This window comes from Nelumbo nucifera, chromosome 2, assembly GCF_055504915.1.
Source record: "Nelumbo nucifera cultivar China Antique chromosome 2, China Antique-T2T, whole genome shotgun sequence".
Classification (NCBI taxonomy): domain Eukaryota; kingdom Viridiplantae; phylum Streptophyta; class Magnoliopsida; order Proteales; family Nelumbonaceae; genus Nelumbo; species Nelumbo nucifera.
The window spans coordinates 104,969,144-104,991,767 of NC_142650.1; the positions used below are offsets into that span (position 1 = coordinate 104,969,144).

The window sequence follows — 22,624 nt, forward strand, 5'->3', positions numbered from 1 at the left end:
CACGGCAATATTTTGATCTTTATTTTAAATTGAAAAATATGAAAAAAAAAAGAGAAATAAAAAGAAATTGTAACAAGGTCGAGGGGTTTTAATCTCAAATTTAAGAAGAGAATGTGGAAGGTGTGTATGGACCCTCTAGGCCTTCAACCTATAAGCCCATTTGCCATAATGCATATATCATATGGTTGAAAGTGATTAATGATGTCGAATTGAGACGAGAGTTACCCTTACCCATCCAATGGTTGGCCCCAATCGTGTAATACATGGCATGTTCTGAACCCTGGGTTTTTGCTGGCTTCCTCTTCATAATGGAGGGCTGCAAATGTATCAGAAGCTTTCCTGATAAAGAATTAAGAGTCTGTTTGGATTGCACAAATATGGGTTTGGAATTTGTTGGCGGCAACAATGACAACCAATAAAAGTATGCGCTTGATTTTGTGGGTGTTTATAGATGGTGTGTTTTTTAGATAAATGTTTAATTGAAAAAATAATTACTTTGTATATGTTTGGTATAGTTCCCATTTATTTAAATAAATATTTATACTTGATTTGCCTTCAAAACCGAAAAGAGTATTTGATAAACCGTTTATTGAGAATTAGGTTGGGTGCCATTAGGCACCACATATGCGGAATAGTGAATAAACGTTCAATTGTTGGGGGGAGTGTTAAAATGTAACTTCCCCCAACAGTTGGTGCACACATAAATCAAGACTTGCTTTGTGAATACCTATGCATATGGATCAGCATGATGGAATAAATGCTGATTTGGCAATGACCTGACACTATTTATCAAATAAACGGAAGCCATATAAAACATTGCCTTTATAGGTGGGTTTTGTTGTTTGGTTGGGCATTTCGTGGGTTTTTCGAGTAACACGGTAACACCCCATAAAATTATCTTCTACCTCAATTTACAATGCCTTAGGTAAGTATTTCACTTCAATAAACGTTGGGGTGTTGGGAGAAACCAGAACTTGAAGTTTGCCCTAACATCTTATACACATTAGGGGTGAGCAAGTGGGTAGGTTCTACTCGGAATCAAATGGAACTGACCTTGAACCGGCCTTGAACCTACCCTATCCAACCTATTATAGGGTAAGGTCTGGTTCCAAATTCTTGGAACCGACCCCCAACCAGACCGGTTTCAAGGTCTAAGGGTTTACCATACCCGAATTGATCAATGAACTGGCCTTGGGGAAATCGACCTTGTTGAAAATAGAATTGAACTTGCCTTAAAATAAGCCCTAGAATACTTTTGGGATGTGAAGATTAGAACCCAACCATTCATGGTTACAAAGGCCATGGTATCACTTGATTATTGAGTTACTTAAGTGATTTGATCATTTGTTTTTATGTAGTGTAAAAGGTAATATTTACAATTTTTAAATTTAATTATAAGCTTTTAACCATATAATGGTAATCTACATATTAAGTTATCAAATTTAATCAATAATGATGATATAAGTTTTAAACTATATATTATATTTATTAAAAATCAAATTTTTAAAGAACATGCATTTTTTTGTGAAGGAGGAGAGTAAAAAAGTATAGGTTCAACGGGTAGACCCTGGAACCGACCCGAAACCACCAAGGCCATATTTGACTTTCACAGGGTAGGTTTCGGTTTCAAAAACCTGGAACTAACCCCTAAAGGGTAGGTTCTAGGTTCTATCATGGAACTAAGCCGAACCGACCCATGCTCATTCCTAATACACATAAATCCAAGTGTTTATGTTTTTCAATGTTTATTTGATGAACAATTAAAGCAAATAAATGTTTCATATTCATGCATAATAAACCAAACAGTCTATCAAATTACTATTTTACCAAATAAAAGCCCATAGAACCAAATATAGCCATAGTCTATCAAATTACTAGCACATAAAGATGACAATGGACATGACATGGCCACCAATGAGGTTGTTGATATCCAAAACTTGCCGACGGTTCATAAGTATGAACTAGCGGGGACCCGTGCGGTGCACGAGATTTGTTAAGAGAAATCTAAATAATAGAAACATATAAGAGTATACAATTGTTTTATTTTTAAATTTTTAAATTTTTAAATAATTAATAATTATTTACATTTTGAGTTCGATAATGATATAGAAAATATATGATGTCCAAAATTTTTTTGACCAATTAACTGGTATCATAAACGTGGTAGCCAATAGGTGTTATTTATCAAAATTCATGGGTGGATTTCCATTGTTCAAAACTCTTTCGATACCATATCTTTCCAACATCATAGATTTTCTCTTATATACTACTATTAATAATTTTTTACAACACATAAATAATAATAATTAATTTCAGCCAGCGTTGTTCATCATATTGATGAAACCAACCAACTCAAATCGAGTTAGTCGATATCCTAGTTTTTTTGGCCAGCTTGGGTTCAACAATTTCCCATCATGACCATGTTAAATCAGTTTCACTTTAGGCAATTGTAAATTGACCAAAACTGAACAACCCAACCATCAATATATATATTTATATTTTATATTTTTAATATAGTTTTTTAATAAGTGGGAAAATTCCCATATTTCTAAGTCTAAAATATTTTAAATCATGAATTTAATTTTCAAATTTATTTTTTAAGTTTGAATCTTTTGAACCGACTAACCAAACCGAGAATCAATTCAAACTGTACAACTCGAGTTGGACGGATTTCACTAATGGTTAGTTGGTTTCGGGGTAGGGGCGCAAATGGATCAGATCATCGCCTGATCCTATATTATTGGATTTAGATAGCCCCATTTTCGAATCTTTTGATCCGATCAGAAATTGGATCAAATTGTAATCACCTGGCCCTTATTTGATTTGATATATATAAAACACATAGATATGTTACTTATTTACTCATTTATAAATATATTATTTATATTAAATTTTTGTAAATTTGTTATATTATTTAGTTTTTATAAAAACATTAATATATATGATGAAAATAGTTGAAAAGCTACATGTAGTTTTTGTTATATTTGGTAAGTTTTTGTTCGGTTGGCTAAACAACCAATAACTGAATTGAACCAACCTGTGAACACTCCTAGCTTTAGCTAAATTCTTAGTCTATTCTCTAATAAATAAAAATAGTTTAATCTCCATTAATTATTGAAAATTTATAGCGAAAATACACAACTATTGAAAATATACTGGTAAGAAAAGTACAATATTTACTAAAAAGTTGTATTAGATTAGTCATAAATAGAGTAATCTTAAATAATAGTTTAATCACTAATAAATATTAATCAATAAATTATAACAAAACTACACTAAATACAGTAAGTACAATAAGTTAAATGTAAAAAGTTAAATAACAGTAATTTAATCTCCCATAATTATTGAAAATTTTCTATTAAATAAAAAACAAAAATAAATTTATACATAATTATTGAAAATATATTTATCACAAAAAACAATAAATAATTACTTGAAATATAGAAAATATTGATTTTAGTATATATAGATATACAATAAATATAGATTAAGATTTTAAATTTATTATTAATAAAATTTAAAATTTTAAGTTACTTTCTATAATTATTAATTGATATAAGTGAAATTAGTTATTTACAATACTATTTAGTTATTTAAATAATATCATTATTTAAATTTTAAAATATTAATTATTTATTTAATTTAATAATCCACAAAATTATATTTTATACCATTATTACATAATTTCGTTATTAATTTTTTAAAATATTAAATTATTATTAATTTGAATATTATGTTTTAAATAATTTTCTAGTGTTAAGAAGTTTTTAAAATTTATTACATAATTTCGTTATTTTAACTATTTAAAATCTAGTTATGTTAAATATTTTGTTAGTGAAAATATCTACTTATTTAAATAATATATAAAATGTTTACAAATTTTCATTATTTTAAAGTTATTACATAATATTAAATATCTTGTTATATAATTATTTAGCTATTTTTGATATTTAGTTATTAAAACATTTAAACAATATTTTATTTTTTATGTTAATATTTATTTAAATTGAATAATTCAGAAAACAATAATTTATATTGTTAGTACATAATTTATTTGAATAAAATTTAAATTGAATCATCCAGAAATCAATAATTTTGTAAAATATAAAATTATTAATAATATGAATAGTATTAAATATAGTATAACTATTTTTTGTGTTTTTAATAATTTTTTTAAAGTTATTATATGGGGGAGAGGATATATAGGATTAGAGATAATTTAGGAGAAAGTGAGGGATAGTGGGGGAGGTAGTTTAGGAGAGGATAAAGAGAGAGCATAACTACTTTTTGTGTTTTCAATAAATATTTTAAAGTTATTATATAATTTTGTGAGAATATTAAATACTTAAAAAATTTAATTCAAACTTTCTTTAGATATTTATAGATAAAAGTGGGGGAGAGGATATATAGGCTTAGAGATAATTTAGGAGAAAAATCTCTATTAAAATAGAGATAATTTAGGAGAAAGTGAGTGATAGTGGGAGAGGAAATTTAGTAGAAATTTTAGGAGATGATACTATTTAGGTTATTGGGAACATGTGGGAGAGAGAGAGAGAGGTTAGGTAATTTTTATGGGGAAGGAGAGCATCTCATTTATTGTTTAAAAAATGACATGGAATAAAAAATTGAAAATTAAAAAACAGGAGACAAATTATTCACTATTGTGTTTTAGTATATACTAGCGGGGACCTGCGCGATGCACAAGATTTGTTAAGTTAAAGATAAACAACAAAAACATATAAGAGTTCAATTGCTTTAATAATGATTAATAATCATTTATATTTTATATATTACTTTTAATAATTTTTATGATATAAAAATAACAATAATTAATTTTATATTGGGTTGTTTATCAAACTTAGGGATGAAAATTTTTCCCATTTCCTCAATCCCCGTGGGGATCTGCCCCAAATTGGGCGGGGATGGGGATGATTTCATTCCCGTTGGTTCCACGTGGACCCTGATCCTCACTAATATATGTGTATATATATGAAAACATTTATATTTGTATATATACACACATACGTCTATATGCTAATATTTTAAAAAATATGGTTAAATATGTATGAATCTTTTCTAATAGGATTGTAAATTTTAATTATTTTATTTTATTTTATTTTTTTAAATAAAATAAAAACAAAAACATAATGGTTGACATTATAAAGAATCACATGGGGTGGGGATCCTCGTTGAGACAGGGATGGGGATAACATTGTCCCCATTAGCGAGGATGGGGACGTGGACGTGGATGAGGATTTTCATGGGGACGGGGATGGGGAGAGGCTCCTTGTCCCCGCCCTTACCTGTCGCCATTCTGAATCAAACTAATGAAATTAACCAACTCGATTTCTAGTATTTCTAATCGGCTTTGGTTCAACAATTTTCCAACCCGATTGGATTGGATCAGTTTCGCTTTGGCCATTTGTAAATTGACTAAAATAGAATGATCCAACCATATATATATATATATATTAATATTTTATATTTTAAATATTTTTAATACGAAAAGTGGGAAAATTCCAATATTTCTTAGGCTAAATAGTTTATATCATAAATTTATTTTTTTAATAATGCCATTGTAATTTTTTAAAATTTAAACTTAATTTTTAAATTTGATTTTTAAGTTTAAATCTTTTGAATTGACCGGCCAAACCGAAAATAGACCCATACCGATATAACCTGAGTGACCAACCCCCCAACATGACCAGGTTGATTTGGTTAGCTAACTACAACTAAGGGTATGTTTGGTTCGCAGGAATGGAGACCCGGAATCGGAATCGGAATCCAACTATTTGGTTGAGTGTAATCGGAATTAGATTCCCACTCTGGGCAGAATGGCATTCCCCCATCTAAGGGGAATCCCACCCCCTCGGAATCGGATTCCCATTCCAGCCGATTAAACAAAGAAAAATGAAAATGACAAAAAAAACTTCAAACCCCCGATTCCAAGTTTCCAACCCTCTTTTTCATCTCTTGTCACTCCCTCCTTCAAACCCTTCAACAATTCAGCAGTTGCATTCTAAATCCGACCTGAACTACTTCGACCAGGTAAGTGATCATCGATCTCCCTCCCTCCCTCCATCCCTCCCTCCTACTCTTCTTTTGTGAAATGAAAAAGGTGGGCATTACTTCCATTTTTGTGTCTCTGAGTTAAGCATGGAATTGAGCTTTCATGGCGACAATAGCAAGAGGGTGCGAAGGAAGAGCAGGTGGGAAATTTTGAAAGAAGTCGTTTTGGAGAATCACATCAAACGCCTTAAGATAGGCCGGTGAGGTTATTATTTTCAATCCAGCTTTCAGAGAACCACAACTTCCTACTAAAGCATGTTGATCTAGCTTTGAGGATTATAACAAAAATTGCGCATTTATTCTTTTCGTCTATGTTCCGTAAGGGTCTTCCTTCTCCGCCGCCCGTTTCTGGTTTGATTTGTTCCTCATTTATTTGATATGTTTTTTATTAATGGCGTCGCTCTAGTGAAAAGATTTTTGAGACAAGTACTATTATTTGGGTAGATAGGACAAGAAGTAACCACATCTAGCCTCATATAAAAAAAATATAATAAATCCCTATTTTCTTATTAGATTAATGTGGGAGATTCTACATCTCAAAGATAACCAGCCAAAACGAGCAAACGAGCAAAGGGTTTTACAGATTTTTTACTTCATTATATGTTTTTTATTAAGGGTAAAATTGGAAATCATGGTTGATTCCAGTTCCAGCCTCTTCATGAACCAAACAACATCAATCGAATCTGATTCTGATTCTTGTCTGAACCAAACAGGTAGGGGGAATAAACCATTTTGATTTCGGTCACGAACCAAATGGATCATAAACTGAACCAACCCGTGAATAATAGTTTAATCTCCAATAATTATTGAAAATTTTCTATTATTAAAAATATATTTATCACAAAAAACAATAAATAATTACTAAAGTACAATAAATATTAATTTTAGTATAGATAAATATATAATAAATAAAGATTAATTTTTAAAATTATTAATAAATAATAACGTTTTAAGGTTATTTTCTAGAATAATTAATTGGTATAAATGATATTAGTTATTTACAATATTATTTATTTATTGAAGTAATATCATTATTCAAATTTTAAAATATTAATTACTTGTTGAATTTAATAATACATACAATTATTGTACTACTATTAATACATAAATTTGTTATCTTAACATTTAAAATCAAGTTCTGTTAAATATTTCATTATTTAAAATATGTAGCTATCTAACTAAATATTTAAAATATTAATCTATTTATTATAATTGAAAGGTATTCAATAACACTTAAAATATATTATTAATTTATTTAAAATATAAATGTTAATATTTTTTATTTAATATACTTAGTCATTGAAATATTTAAATAATATTTCATTTTTAATGTTAGATTTTTATTATTTGAATAATATTTTGATTGAATAATCAAGAAAGTCATAGTTTATATTGTTTGTACATAATTTTGTAATGAATTTTGTAAAAATATATAATTATTACTAATATGAGTATTATTAAATTGATTATTATTATCTTTTTGTCTTTTTAATAAATATTTAAAAGTTATTATAGAATTTTGTTAGAATATTTAAATAATTCTTAATTTTTTTTTAATTCAAAATTTCTTTTGATAGATGTAGATAAAAAGTGGGTGAGATGATAAATAATAATTAGAGATAATTTATGAGGGAAACTCCTTATGAAATTAGAGATAACTTAGGAGAAAGTTGGGGATAGTGGGGGCGGGGTTATTTAGGAGAAATGGGAAAGTAGAGTTTCTAATTGGTAGTTTTGAAAATGATATGGATTAAAAGTGGGAAAATTTCCATATTCCTTATTATAAATATTTTATAGTAATTTTAAAATTTTTAATTTATTTTTTAATAATACCATTGTAATTTTTAAAATTAATTTTTAAGTTTAAATATTTTGACCCAACCAACCAAACCGAAAATTGACCCAAACCATGGTTTTGGATGACCAATTCCCATCCCAACAAAGTCAGTTTAGTTGGCCAAACAACCTACAACTGAATTGAACCAACCCGTGAACACTCCTAATTTTTGCTAAACTAATAGTTTAGTCTCTAATAAATAACAATAGTTTAATCTCCAATAATTATTGAAAATTTTCTATTAAATAACAAAACCAAAATAGATTTATACATAATTATTGAAAATATATTTATCAGAAAAAATCAAATAAATATTAATTTTAGTGTATATAAATATAGATTAAGATTTTAAAATTATTATTAATAAACATCAATTTTTTGAAAGGTATTTTCTAGAATTATTAATTGATATAAGTGAAATAATGTTTTGATTATTAGTACATTAATAATTGCAATTACTATTATATTTTCTAGTATCTTTTAAAAACTTGTTTGAATGTTATTGCCTTTTTTTTTAATTTGAAAGCTTTAATACCTACAAATTATTTAAATCTATTTTCTTTATTTCAATAATATTTAAAAATTTTAAATTATTTATATTTTACATTATTATTATCAAATATTATTAAACCTATCATAGTTGTTTTTTGTGTTTTGATAAAATTTTCAAGGTTATTATGTAATTTCTTTATTTAATCTATTTTATTTATTTTTAAATAATATTTAAAATTAGTTATTTACAATAGTATTTATCTATTTAAATAATATCATTATGTATTTATTTCAATATTAGTGATTTATTGAATTTCATAATCCATAAAATTATAAGTTATACTATTGTTACATAATTTTATAAAATATAAAATATTATTAATTTAAATATTTTGAAATCTATTATAATGATTTCCTACTTTTAATAAAACTTTTTGGTTTATTACATAATTTTGTTAATTTAAATATTTAAAGTTGAGTTATTTTAAATAGTTTGTTATTTAAAATATTTAGTTATTTAATGGTTGGTCAGTTTCGAGTGACCAACTCCCTAATCGAACCAGATCTGTTTGGCTAGCCAAACAATCCCTAACCAAACTAAATTGATTAGTAAACTTCAAATTATATCTAAATAAATAGAATAATCTTTAACAAATAACAATAGTTTAATCTTCAATAATTATTGAAAAGTTATAGCAAAAATATACCATTCCTGAATATATGTTTATAACAAAAATACAATAAATAAGTAATAAAAAGCTTTAATACCTATAAGTTAATTAATCTACTTCCACTATTTCAATAATATTTATTTATTTATTTTTATATTCTCATTAAAGTTACTATAGAATTTTGTTATTTAATCTTTTTGTTTTTTAAAACATGTTTAAATTATGATTTAGTATTCAATTTTGTATATTGAAAACATTTAAAATTTATTTAAATATAGTATTAAAACATAAATAATAACTTGCCCCACCTTGAACGGGGCATGTTTTCTCGAATCTTAAATAGGAATGGGGAAGAGAGAGGGTGGGGATGGGAAAAATATTTTTGCTCCAAATCAGGGATAGGGAAGTGACAGGGTTTGCATATAATTCCCCAAACCCAATGGTAAATTAGTAAACTCTTAGGATCCCAAAACTCCATTTATAAAATACCCCCAAATTGTTACAATTCAATTCCTAAAATACCCCACATTCTCATCATCCCATTTGTAAAATATCCACAAATTAGATCATTTTTAGGTGGATGCCTCAGGTGAGGAAAATTTGGAGTTATCCCATCCCCAACGGGGAATGGGTGCCTCGCCTTCAACCCACCCTACCACCGGGGAGGGTACGGGGATGGGGTAGACTATCTTAACTATAGGGACGATGGACATGGAGGGGTGCCACATCCCTTGCATCGCATGGGCCCTGCTAGTTATAATTACTTTTGTGCTTTTAATAAATTTTTTAATGTTATAACATAATTTTGTTATTTAATTTATTTTTTGTTTTTGAAATAATATATAAGATATAATTTCGTTATTAATATTTTGATATTTTAAGTATTTAAAAATTAGTTATTTATAATATTATTTAATTGTTTAAATAATACCATTATTTAAAATTTTAGAATACTATATATTTATTAAGTTTAATAGTCCATGAAATTATAATTTATACTATTATTACATAATTTCGTTATTAATTTTGTAAGATATAAAGTTATTATTAATTTAAACATTATGAAATCTATTATAATTATTATTCTACTCTTTGAGTTTTTTTTTAATTTATTACAATTTTTGGTTATTTCAACTATTTAAAACTTAGTTATTTTAAATATTTAAGTAATATGTAAAATATTTAATATTTTTTGTTACTTAAATTTTATTTATTTAAAGTTATTATGTAATTTAAATATCTTGTTATTATTTAGATATTTTTAATATTTTGTTATTTAAATAATTTATATTTATATTTTTGAATTTCATTTAGTTATGGAATTTTAATCATCCATCAAATTATAATTTATATTTTTATTATATAATTTTGTTATTAATATTATTTATGATATTATATATCTATTGTATCAGACAAAAGTAAGTATGATAGTTGATAAATAATAATTATTTTTACACAGAAATATAACAAAAGAATGCATAAAATTTTAATTATCATTTAACATAATGTAAATCATGTGCATTTTGCTTGAAAAGTGAATATAACCCCTCCCCCCAATATGGGGAAATTTTAGTTGTGTGGAAGCATTATCCTTTGCACAACATTTAGGTATTAGTAAGTGTGCATGTGTGTTGCGCATGCCAATTTTAGAGGAGGAGAATGGTGATGATAGTAATAAAATGATTTCAAATTTTCAACATTTTATTTCTATATATAATTGCATTTACTATTGTTTAATATAATGAATATATGGTATTAGAGATGTGTTCAAATTATTTCTACAAAATTTATTAATTTTTATAAGTTTTTTGTATTATTATCTTTTTTCTAATTTTTATTTTTAAATTATGACATCAATGGTTAACTATTGGCCATGAAAATGAGACTAACTTCATTTTGGGCTTGTTTTGAATTTTGTATTTCATTGCTATGATCAATAAAATAAAGCTATATAGCATGATGCCTCTCCCTAATCCAGAGATTCCATCGGTGTAGAGGATGCCGCTTCTTCTCTCCCAAGGTGTTTCCGTTGTCGTTGTTGTGACTATGTTCTTTATGGAGAGAAATGAGGAGATTTGGACAAGATTATTTGATGATTTGGGCAGGGATTCTCGGGTGGTATACACTATTCGGACTTGAATCCGAGTAACAATGGTTGTGTGGACGTGAAGGACACTGTTGCAGAGGTTTTTTTTTTTTCCTTTGTACGTCGGTGCCGGTGTCAGATATTACCAACAATAGGTCGATCCCTATTGTGTTGATGTCGGTGATGAGTTCAACGGTAGAACTAGTCTATGCCTGAGAATAGAGTTAGCATCATTTGCCTAAACTGAAAATGGCATTTTAAGTAGAGCCCAAACGGGCTGCACCAAGATCAAGGAAGAAAGAACAAAGACTCCAACTCTTCAACTGTCAAAGAATTGAAATTGTTACAACTTTGTACCACATGAATTAGGGGAATTTCGATCTTCAAATTCCCATGATCCAAAAGGCTTCTATCAATTTTACAAGCGAGGATATTGCTTTTAGCTGTTCACGTTCTAATCATTGATTGAGCGTGAGAAAATTTTCGTTCACACAAGGTTGGACGTTACTTGCTTCTCATAATTGCAAGTTTTAATTACGGTTTCAGATCATGTCTGTGACAAGCTACAAGTACAAGTTCGGGTTATGTTCGTGACAAGAGAATCAGAGGGTTTTCTTTGCCAAAAAAAAAAAAAGAATTTGTATCCCACTAAAATTTTCTGCAAAAAATAAAAAATAAATTTCTTCAATTTGTCTTCACTAATTTTTGTGCTCCAAATTTAGCGTGAAATTTGTGTCGACAATCACATGTGAACAGTTTATGATAGAATGTTAACGGTAGGGGAAATTTTAGGTAGTTTGTCAGAAATAGTAGGGGTAGCATTAGTCAATTTTCAAACAGTAAAGGTACACTTAGTCAATTAGCTAAAACAAAAATGATAGTTTCAGAAATTTATGCTTTTAAATTTTGTATTTCATTTCCAACATCAATAAAAACAATTATTATTTACTATACATACATTTATTTAATATGATTAATATAAAATATTAGATATGTGCTTAATATTTTCATAAGTTTTAATCTTTTTTATATTTGTTTTAAAAGTTTTATTATTTAACAATGACATCATAGGCTGATCCAATCGATTTGGATGGTCAAATTACTTACCACCACAATGGAAGAATGGTGTCATTTTTGGGTTAGTTTTAGACATGGATTTTATATTGCTAAAAGTATTGAAAAAATAATAATTATTAGTGAAAAAAATTAATACCTTAAATAATAGTTAAAATTAATTTATTTGTTGTAAAATAATAATAAAATTTATTAGTGAAAAAAATAATTTAAATATACGATTTAATGAAAGAGAATTAATACCTTAAATAATAGTTAAAATTAATTTTATGTGCATAATAGTAAAGAAAGATATAGATTTGTTTAGACTTGGCAATTGGGTTGGGTGGGTCGGGTTCGGGTTCGAGTTAGGTCAAGGTACTTCGGGTCAGGTCGGGTTGAATTTTGAATTGGGTTGTCAAATGCTAAACCCTAACCCTAAATGTTCGGGTTAGGGTTAGGGTTGACCCATGGGTCAATTCACAACATCCCCAAAAATAATTGAAATTTAAAAAATAAAGAAAAATTACATGAAAAATGTCAAAATTAAAAGAATTAACCTTGAAATTCCAAATATGAAATAAAAAACATAAACATTTAACAATTTAAAGAGTACAGACTAAATATAAAAAATTAAAGAATGAAAACTTCTAACAATGTATAAATAATCCCAATTAAATTTGACAATTGGATTAACGGGTTGACCTATGACCCGACCCAGTGACCCTAACCCTACTTTTTCGACTTGGGTTCGCAGGTTGGGTTTTTGCCAGGTCTAGATTTGATTGGTGAAAGATTTTACTCGGGTAATGTCTTTTCCCATAGATTTTTCTTACCTTTCCCGTATCATAATGGAAAATTGAGTTTGATTTTAAAAGTAAAAATATCCGACCTGCCGGATTCGAACCAGCGACCTAAGGATTTCTGTTTTCAAACTACAGTCCTCCGCTCTACCAACTGAGCTAAGGTCGGATTTTACTAAGAAGTCATTGTTTTATTATATTAACGCTTTTAATCTAAGGTTCCTACAATCCGATCAACTAGGCATCAATGTTTTCGAAGCATCGTTGACCTCGACAGTATCGTTAGGACCGAAAACCGGTCACTCGAACACTTCCGGTTTACCCCAAATCGTCATTTAGCCCAAAACCGTTGAAATGGTAAAAAAATCGTTGACCTGAACAATTGAATAATCGACTCGTTCGACCCGGGCAACGATTAGTGGTTCAACATTTATATTTATTTTGATTTATTATTTTGTTTTAAAATAAAAACAAAAAAGAAAACGACAAACCTCTCCTAACTAAACATTTGATGACTCCTCTAGTCCTCCCTGTAAGGTTTTGTTTTGCCAAAACCCAACATCTTCACAAGCTTCACCGAAGAAGACGACGGCAAAACACCGACACCTACATTCCTGAAGTCTGACCAACTATCTGCCGACGACCAAGATTTGTAGCAGGAGTCGGCGAACAAGGTGGAAGACTATTTCCTTTGTTTCCGAACATCTCTAATATCTTGAAATGAAAAGCATCTCTTGAAGGGAACAACGACGACCATTGTGGACATCCAACCTTTATGGAATGGCAACGGAGCAGGGTGGGGACGGGTAGCCTCTCCCCATCCCCATCCCCGTCCCTGCTAATGGGGACAAGGCTATTCATATCTTAGTTCCCACGGGGATCCCCATTCCTAGTGATTTTTTATAACGTTAATAATTTTTTTTTTAAATAAAAATAAAATAATTAAAATTTACAATTATATTAGAAAAGATTCAAATATATTCAACCATATTTTTAAAAATATTAATATGTAGATGTATGTGTACATATATACATATATAACATGTGCATACATATATACATATATATTAGTGGGGATCCTACGGGGCGGGCGGGGATTGGGGTCCCCGCAAGGCGGGGAGTGCTCTCCCTGTCCCCACCCCATCCCTGCTAACGGGGATGAAAATTTCCCTATCCCCATCCCCGCAGGGGGAAAATCATGCGGCGGATCCCTATAGGGATTGAAGAAATGGGAAAAATTGCCATCCCTACAACCTCCAACAACCAATCTTAGTTGCGACTGCCAGCGACCACTCTGGAAGGAGTAGAGTAGCGACTATAAGGTAAAAAACTTGTACGAGATTGTGTTTTTTTTTTTCTCTGATTTGATCATAATATCTGCACATTAAGCCATTAATTCATTCCCCTTTTTTTCTTTTTTGCAATACTATGACTTCTTGCATCAGGAACCACCATTTGCACCGGCAACCATTCCATTAGAGTTGAGAACCACTGCAGAATCACATCAATTGTTTTCAAATATTGCTTTGAAGCTTAAATTGGTATATCACCATGTTTTTTTGAAGCTTAAAGCTTTAAACTTTGGATTTATTAGGAGTGTAAGTCGGGCGGGTTGGGCCGGGTTTATGGTCAACCTAGATCTGACCCTAAAATTTGGTTTTAAGGCCCAAGCCTGAGGTCGAGCCCAATTTTCCCAACCCGAGCCTAGCTCGTCCTGTAATTTGATGCACTCGGGTTGGTCAATGAATCCGCTCTAAAATTATACATATATAAATGTATTTATGCATATATTTATGTATGTAATTATGTATGCAAAATATCTATATCTATGTATATATATGTAAATATGAATGCAACATTTACATATATACACATATATATATGTATAATGTATATAATTGGGCAGGGCTTGGGCCAGGTTTGGGCTACCTAAGGGCTAGGCCCAAAAAAAAATAGAAAAACCTGACTTCTTGGTACCAAGGCCAGCCCGTATAAAATTCTGGGTTGGGCCGGTTAGGGCTCGGTCTGGGCCCGCAGAAGTTGCACCCCTAGGATTTATATCATGCCTCTTGCTTTGTTCGTATGTGTGAATCAATTAATCTTATTGTGGCTCTTTAGCTGGTTTTTTGAATGCTCAAGAACATAAAATAGTTTTTTGAAAAATTAGAAACTAGAAAGTTAGAATTGAAATTCATTCTCTTAGAAACTAGAAAGTTAGAATTGAAATCCATTCTCTTAATCTCTTCGAGTAGTTACTTTCAAAAAGACAAAAGTGTTGAAAACTTGAAATGCTCAATGTAGTTTTTTTATTTCAATTTATTTTATTAATACAGAAACATATATACTTCAGACTGATTTCATTTGATTTGTCTGATAGTATATATTTCAGCATATTAAGACAAAAGTGTTAAATTGTTTAATAATGTATTTCAGCTTAATTTTTGGTTGTTTATCTGATTTCAATTTAATTTTTGACAGTATATATATTTCACCACTAATATTTTTTCCTCCCAAGTGCTGCTCCAAACATTAGATATCTGTATGACTGAATTGTTCTCATACAAACTGGAGGAAAAATATTTGTATTTTTTTGTAATTTTCTGTGTTTTTTTTGTAATTTTTGGAATTTGTTCTATAATTTTTTGGATTTTTCTGTATTTTATTATTTTTATATTTAGGTATTTTTTATTTTTCATATGATGTTCTTTTTTCCTGTATTTTTCTGTGTATTTTCAGTATTTTATTTAATCTTTATTGTAGTTATTATATATATATATATATATATATTTTGTTTTTTAATTTATTTATGATGTCACGGGTTGAACAATTCGACCCTGATGGTTGAACTGCCGAACGAAAAACAGCAGCCAAAACGATTCTATTTCTGGATCGATTTTTAAAACCTTATTTTTCACTACATCCAGAGAATCCAAAGAGTTAAAATTGAAATCCCATTTAATTTCGCTTTCAACTTCCAGATGAATCATACGGCATCAATTAAAATACGATTCCAATTCCCGTTTAATCCAAAGTCCAAAAGGCAAAGGAATAGGCCGTTCCAATTCCGATTTCAGTCAGGGAGATCAATTCCAATTTTGATTCTGACCAGAAACGAAATGGACCCTAAGGTCTCGCCATGCAAAATTAAAGGAGATACATCATTTCATAAAAGCATCCAAAGTAAATCCAAAGCCACGGAGGTTCCGCTCCTTAGGCTCAGTTTGGAAGGAGAACAAATAGTGTGCAAAATCTTGTATTCTGTATGTACTTGCACAGTACATATTTGTATTTATACTCCTACCAAATTGAGCCTTAATGGTTGTTAGGGTACAAATTGGGTTGGTCCAGTTAGTATTTTGTAATGCATTGGATTTAGGCTTTCGGGTCGGGCCATTCAAGTTTTGGCGAAAATCTAACCCGAACCATATAAATTGCACCTGGATACACTTATTTAATAATTTTATCAGCTAAGAAAAGCAGTAAGCCATTAAATTGAGCAATTTCAGCAGTTATGAAAAGTCGTCCACATCTCTATGAGACTAATTAATAGGTTTTGGATTGAATCTTAAGTCATATATTATGAATAAATTGGCATTATTCAAATCAAATTGGCTAATGATATTACATGGGCAATTACCATATCACAAACAAAGTAGCTTGAGCTAGTTGAGTAGTGACTTTAGCATCCAAACCAACTTCATTTTAAACTTAAACATATTAAACATTATCCTAATGGGTTTTATTGGATCATTTGATTTATATCCGATTCAATTATAACCATCTCGATTCTCTTTTCTTCTGAAAGAGGCTGAAGGCCAAATTAAATTCATAAATCAATCTCGAGATACAGACTCGATATACGATAATCAAGATCAATGGTTATAGCAAATCTTGCTTGAGTATGGGCAGCCGTATTACAATTTCTATACACAAAGCAAATCAAGAATTAGTGCCCGTTTGGGAGGGTTTTCGGGACTCAGCTTCTAGCGTTCCAAACTGGTCCCCACACAGGAATGTCAGAAGCTGTGTTTGGTGAAAATCCAGAAAGCTCCTCATTGTGTTCAGAACACCAAAAACGCTATTGAAATAAGAGGCTACTCCAGGTAGTTTTTCTTGAACACAGGTGCTTAACAACTACGGCTGAATCACCTCACCTCGCCTCTAATGCTCAAACAGACTCTTAATTAAACCGAAAGAGCCTACTGTCAGCAACCTAAGTAGATACAAGACACAGAGGGGAGGTGTGTCTCTGACCACAACACATTGCAATTCAGATCCCCTACCCACATGACATTATAGATCTACATTGGGAACATCTCCCCATGAATGGTAAGATGCAAATATGGGAGATATTCTCAATGTATAACTGTAGTGAGGTGTGGATAGGAGATCCTAACTGAACACATGGCTAGTCACATTCATTGAGCCTCACAGATATGCTGGCCAGGTTTACCCAATTGGGTGTTAAAAAGCCATTAGGAACATCTCTTGTACTTTATTTTGTGTTCCGAAACGATGCAAATAAGTGTGAATACAAATATGTAGAGTGTAAAATGGTCCATATAAATTGTAAAATTGGGTTAGTTTTACACTGACAAATTTATCTTCTTACCAAACAGACTTTTAGATGTAATAGATGAAAACTCGAATTCCATCAAAGCATATGTCTTTTTTTTATCAAAAATCCACTTGAATGCAAATTTATTTATTTTTTTATTGATGTATTTTTACATCTTATTATCAATGTAAATATGCATTGAAAATGTGTTTCGTATCATTTATAAATACATAAATATAATAATGTTTCCCAATACGGACAAAAATAAACCAGTGTGCAAATTTAGCCTTATATCGTTGATATTATCAATATGTGTTGTGGTTAATGAACTCCAAAACATCATCTTGATATAGGGCAGAAAACACAAAGACCCTTGCCGAACCCAATAGATTCAGCAACCAAAGGAGGACAGGCCCTACAAGGTTTGCAGCCACACTTCAATTACACACCCCAGACAAATTCTATGAGATTCCCACAAGCAATAAAACTGAAAAAAAAAAAGAATAATCCTATCTGAAATATCGATAAGGAAACTCTTCTCTCCCCACTCCGAAACACCCACAAAAGCCCAAAATAAGAACTCGCTAGTCTATTACAAATATGATTTTGATTTATTCCTTCATTAGGTTGCATTTGGCATATTTTATTTTAACGATTTATATCCTTTTTTATATTAAAATGTGTTTATAATACTGAATTTTTTAATTATAAAAAAAGAAGATAAATCCTTAAAATAAGGAATGTCAAATGCAGCATTAGGGTCTCACTGAATTGAAAATCCGATTCAACGGTATTTAGCAATTTTGATGGTTAGGAAGTTGAATAGCAATTAATCTGTTAAAATCAGTGTAGACTACTTCATTTAATGGTCCGGCCATCAAAGCCATAAGCGTTTATCCATACTGACCTCAGACAATGGTCCCGTGACCCATCCAATGCTCGGTCTCAATCCTGCAATATTTGGCATTTTATCAGCCCTAAAGCTCTCGTGTGGTTTTTCTGCTGCCACGACCATATTAACGATGGCCTTCAATTGCAGGGGTAAGGATATCTTTTTGTCATTAATGGGTAGATGTTCTAATGTGAAACCGTAAGTGTTTGTCGGGAGCAAATATGAATTTTTATTGAAAATGTTAAGGTGTCCAGATCTCCTACGAGAGTTCTACCCATGTTTATTACAATCACACATGGAGAACATCTCATCCTCTGCATAATAAGGAAGATGTTTCCAATTCACAGGAGATAGTGTATTGTGAATAAATTTTCAGGGAGTGATTTCTTACATTTCAGAATATGAAAAGCCCAAATATTATATTTGAAATCTGATTGGGAGGGCTTCTGCATTGAAGGCTAGGTGTTTTGGAAAAACTACATGAAGTAACTTTTTTTTAGCTGCTTTTCTTGTGTTCAAAACACAATAATCAGTTTCCTGATTTTTTACCAAACACAGTTTCTGGTGTTCTTATGTGAGCTCAGTCCAGTTCTTCCAAATGGGAACTTGGAGAAAATTCATAAAGCCAACAGTGATTTTTGTTGGAATCCACCTAACTCTCCCATAGAGTTAGGTTGTGTTTGGTACCATTGTTGCTTCTATTGGGAAAACGTGTTAGGTTGGATAACACAAATTTTATGAGAATATATATTTTTTCTACCACAAATGCTTTAAAGGGGTGTTCTATAGCATAGATGAGAAATTGGGTAGTATGTTTTCATTCACACCATGGGTGTAGTGTTGATTTAAACAAACAATGCTCTAACAAGGTAGTTGTTCTACACCGTGGACAAAAATGTGTGGATTAATCCACACCACACCCCCATGGGTGTCGTGCAAGGTGTGGCATATTTCAGTCTGCAGATTGCATTTGATTCCGTGCATTTCAATTACAACATTTGGGATAATCTATGTCATTAATCATTAAAAAACAATATATTATTTTTTGTAATATATACAATAGAAAAATATTGGTAAATTGCTAAGGATTTTAATAGTTAATAAAAATAATATTAGTAATAATTAATAATATTAAATAACAAATAATGATATTAATATTAATTAAAAATGAGTAGTAATATTAATGATAATTGATAATATTAACAATAATTTTAATAATATTTAACAAAAATTAATAATATCAATAACAATTAATATTAATAAAAGTAATATTTGAAACTTAATAATTAAAAAAATAATATTAATATTAATTAATAAACATGAGTAGTGATGAGGGCGGATTTGGCCTCCAATGATATTGTGACACATGGCACCTCAGAACAATTAGGTGACACCCGGAACCACTTTTGCAACAACTTGCCTTAGCCAAGTTGATGGTGTTCCACCTGGCGGTCTGGCACAGTCGTGACCTGGCGGCTTGGCCCTGGCGCGAGCTGGCAGTCTGGCACAAGCGCAAGCTGGCAGTCTGGCACAAGCGCAAGCTGGCAGCCTGGCACTAGCGCGACCTAGCGGCTTGGCCCTGGCACTAGAACAACCTAGCGGCCTAGCCCTGGCACAAGCTGGCAGCCTGGCACAGGCGCGACCTAGCGGCCTAGCACAGGCACCGACCTGGCGGCCTGGCATAGGCGCGACCTGGCAACTTGCAAGACGTGCTCGCCGACGAATTCGGCATGCATATCCAAACACTCCCACAATCCTTGGAAGTTGGCCCACGTGCTTAACGATCCGGAGGGTGGTCAACGTGCATGGCGGTTACCTCAGGGAATCTCGAACCACTTAGACGACTTCTCAGAAATCTCGGATATGGTGCGTGAAGCTCACGCCAAACAATGCTTATATAAGGGCACCAACCCCAATGACATGGGGACAAGCAAGCAAGTAAGCATATTCTATCTCTCATACTTTGCGATTTTTAGCTCGTAGTCTACTATGACAATACTAACTTAAGCATCAGAGCAACCTCGCCGGGTTAGCCACCCCGGGTCCTTTGACATTTGGTTCCTTGCAGGTCTCTAAAGAGCAACGAAACTCATCAATCCAGCTCGGCACCTGGCTAGCCAGGCACCTCACAGCCATTTCAGCACCTGGTCAACCCGCCACCTCACAGGCAGCTCGACACCTTATAGGCAGCTCAACACTATAGCTAGCTTGCCACCTAGCCTACCCAACTCGATTCCGCTCGGCAGCCAAAGTTCTCCACTTCGGCCTGAGTCATCGGCCACTTGAAAGCAGACCAAATGACGAGGTACTTAGCCAAAAAATTGATACATCAATAAAAATCGATTCATCAAGTAACAATGGCGAGTGGTTCAAATAGAGAAGAGTAATATAGCATGAGAATAAACAAAGGATGAATACTTACTAGTTACCATTAACGATCCAATGCAGCATTGGTTAGAGGAGGAAGAGTCGCAAGTAGTTCAAACTAGGTTTGCTAGTAATACCCGAAAATCCAAGGCCTGATCTAACATCCGATCCGATTATCTCATATTCAAATGATGTATTTATGTAATCGGATTGGATTAGGATGTTACAGTCTACATCTGATTAATAATTGAATTGGATTCAGATTTGACCCCATTCGATCCGATTAAAATATGAAACCGATTATTATAAATATTTATTAATTTTAATATATAAATTTTATATAATTGTATTTAAAATTATAAAAATATATTCTATATATTATATTATATATGAATTTATATATAATAATTTAGTATGTTATATTTATATTAATTTATTATATATAAAAGTTGAAAAATAAATAAATTTTATTTTTCTGGTATATTAGAAAATTTATAGTGGAGTCAAATTAAATCCGGATCTGATCCGAGTCTGTTAGGATTTGAATTCGAATCCAAGCCAATTGGATTTAAATGTAGGTTATCAATAATCGGATTGAATGTGGGTTTTGTTGCATCCGATCTAAGTCCGATCCTATTACAACCATAATTCAAATAAAGAAGAATAGCAATGACGAGTAGCGTAGAATAGGGGTGCTCACGGTTTGGTTAACCGAACCGTGGGGCTTTTTCTTGGACCAAACCAGTACTACCGATTTTTGGAAAATCGGTAACTGAAAGCAGTCGATTAACTAGTTGACCGGTTCGGTTTGTCGGTTTTTCAGTTTTTTAATTTTTATAATATATTATAAAAATATATAGAAATATATGTATACTGGTCAGTTTGGTTAACCGTTGGTTTTCTATATTGATTAACCAAAACTGAACCAGTACCTTTGGTTTTTTAGAAACACCTAACCGAAACTGAATCGATTGGTTCGATTAACTGATTTTTCGGTTCGGTTTTTCTATTTTTTTTTGCTCACCCCTAGAGAAGAATAACAACGGCGAGCTTACAAAGAAGTGTTGCAACGGTAAGAAGAAAATAAATCTTATACTAGGGTTAAACATCCATGCGAAGTATGGGATCATTATTCCATATGCAAAACGGTGTGGTGTAGATGCTTCCACGAGATAAACCTGTGGGTGAGAAAATGAACTGTGGTATGGACCAATCCACGAGATAGTGTGGATAAATCCACACTACAGCCAATAAAGCGCATGGCATAGTGGTGGTGTGGATTGAAACTGAATAGATCGTGGCCAATCCACACCAACGAATACCACCTAAAACTTTAAATTTGATGTTTTCACTATAAATGCCTGTTGAAATATATTAGCATAGTCTAATAGAAAGGCTAATTAAAGGAAGTGAATTAAATCACTTGATTTTGATTTTCAAGTGCACCGGTCTTATACAAAGATCGAATTGGAAAGAAAATCACAAATTGGAACTTGTCACTAAATGACAGATCGACAAATTTTTAATTATGATTTGATAGATCCCATTTAAAAGGCAACTAGAATTTGATATGGGCTTAATTGATCCAATATAGAAGGAAATAATGGCCGGTTAATGGACTCAATGATACGTGGCCCCAACCCCTTTTGCCAAATGGCACTTGATCCCAAGTGTTGGGATTTTAGTCAAACCACTTGCCTTAATAAGACATATTGGAGTTTAGTAAATTGATCACCGAATCATCAAAATTGATGGGACTCATGTCAATCAACCTTAAATTATGGCCAAATAAATGG

The 22,624-nt window shown here is 31.2% G+C and overlaps 1 non-coding gene across 1 annotated transcript; it reads right to left on the reverse strand.

Moving 5' to 3' along the window:
* Window positions 1-13,094: 13,094 nt before the first annotated feature.
* Window positions 13,095-13,180, reverse strand: TRNAY-GUA (transfer RNA tyrosine (anticodon GUA)). The gene is given in 2 exon segments: window positions 13,095-13,130; window positions 13,144-13,180. It is a non-coding gene; the product is annotated as a tRNA-Tyr (tRNA).
* Between the last annotated feature and the right edge of the window lie 9,444 nt (window positions 13,181-22,624).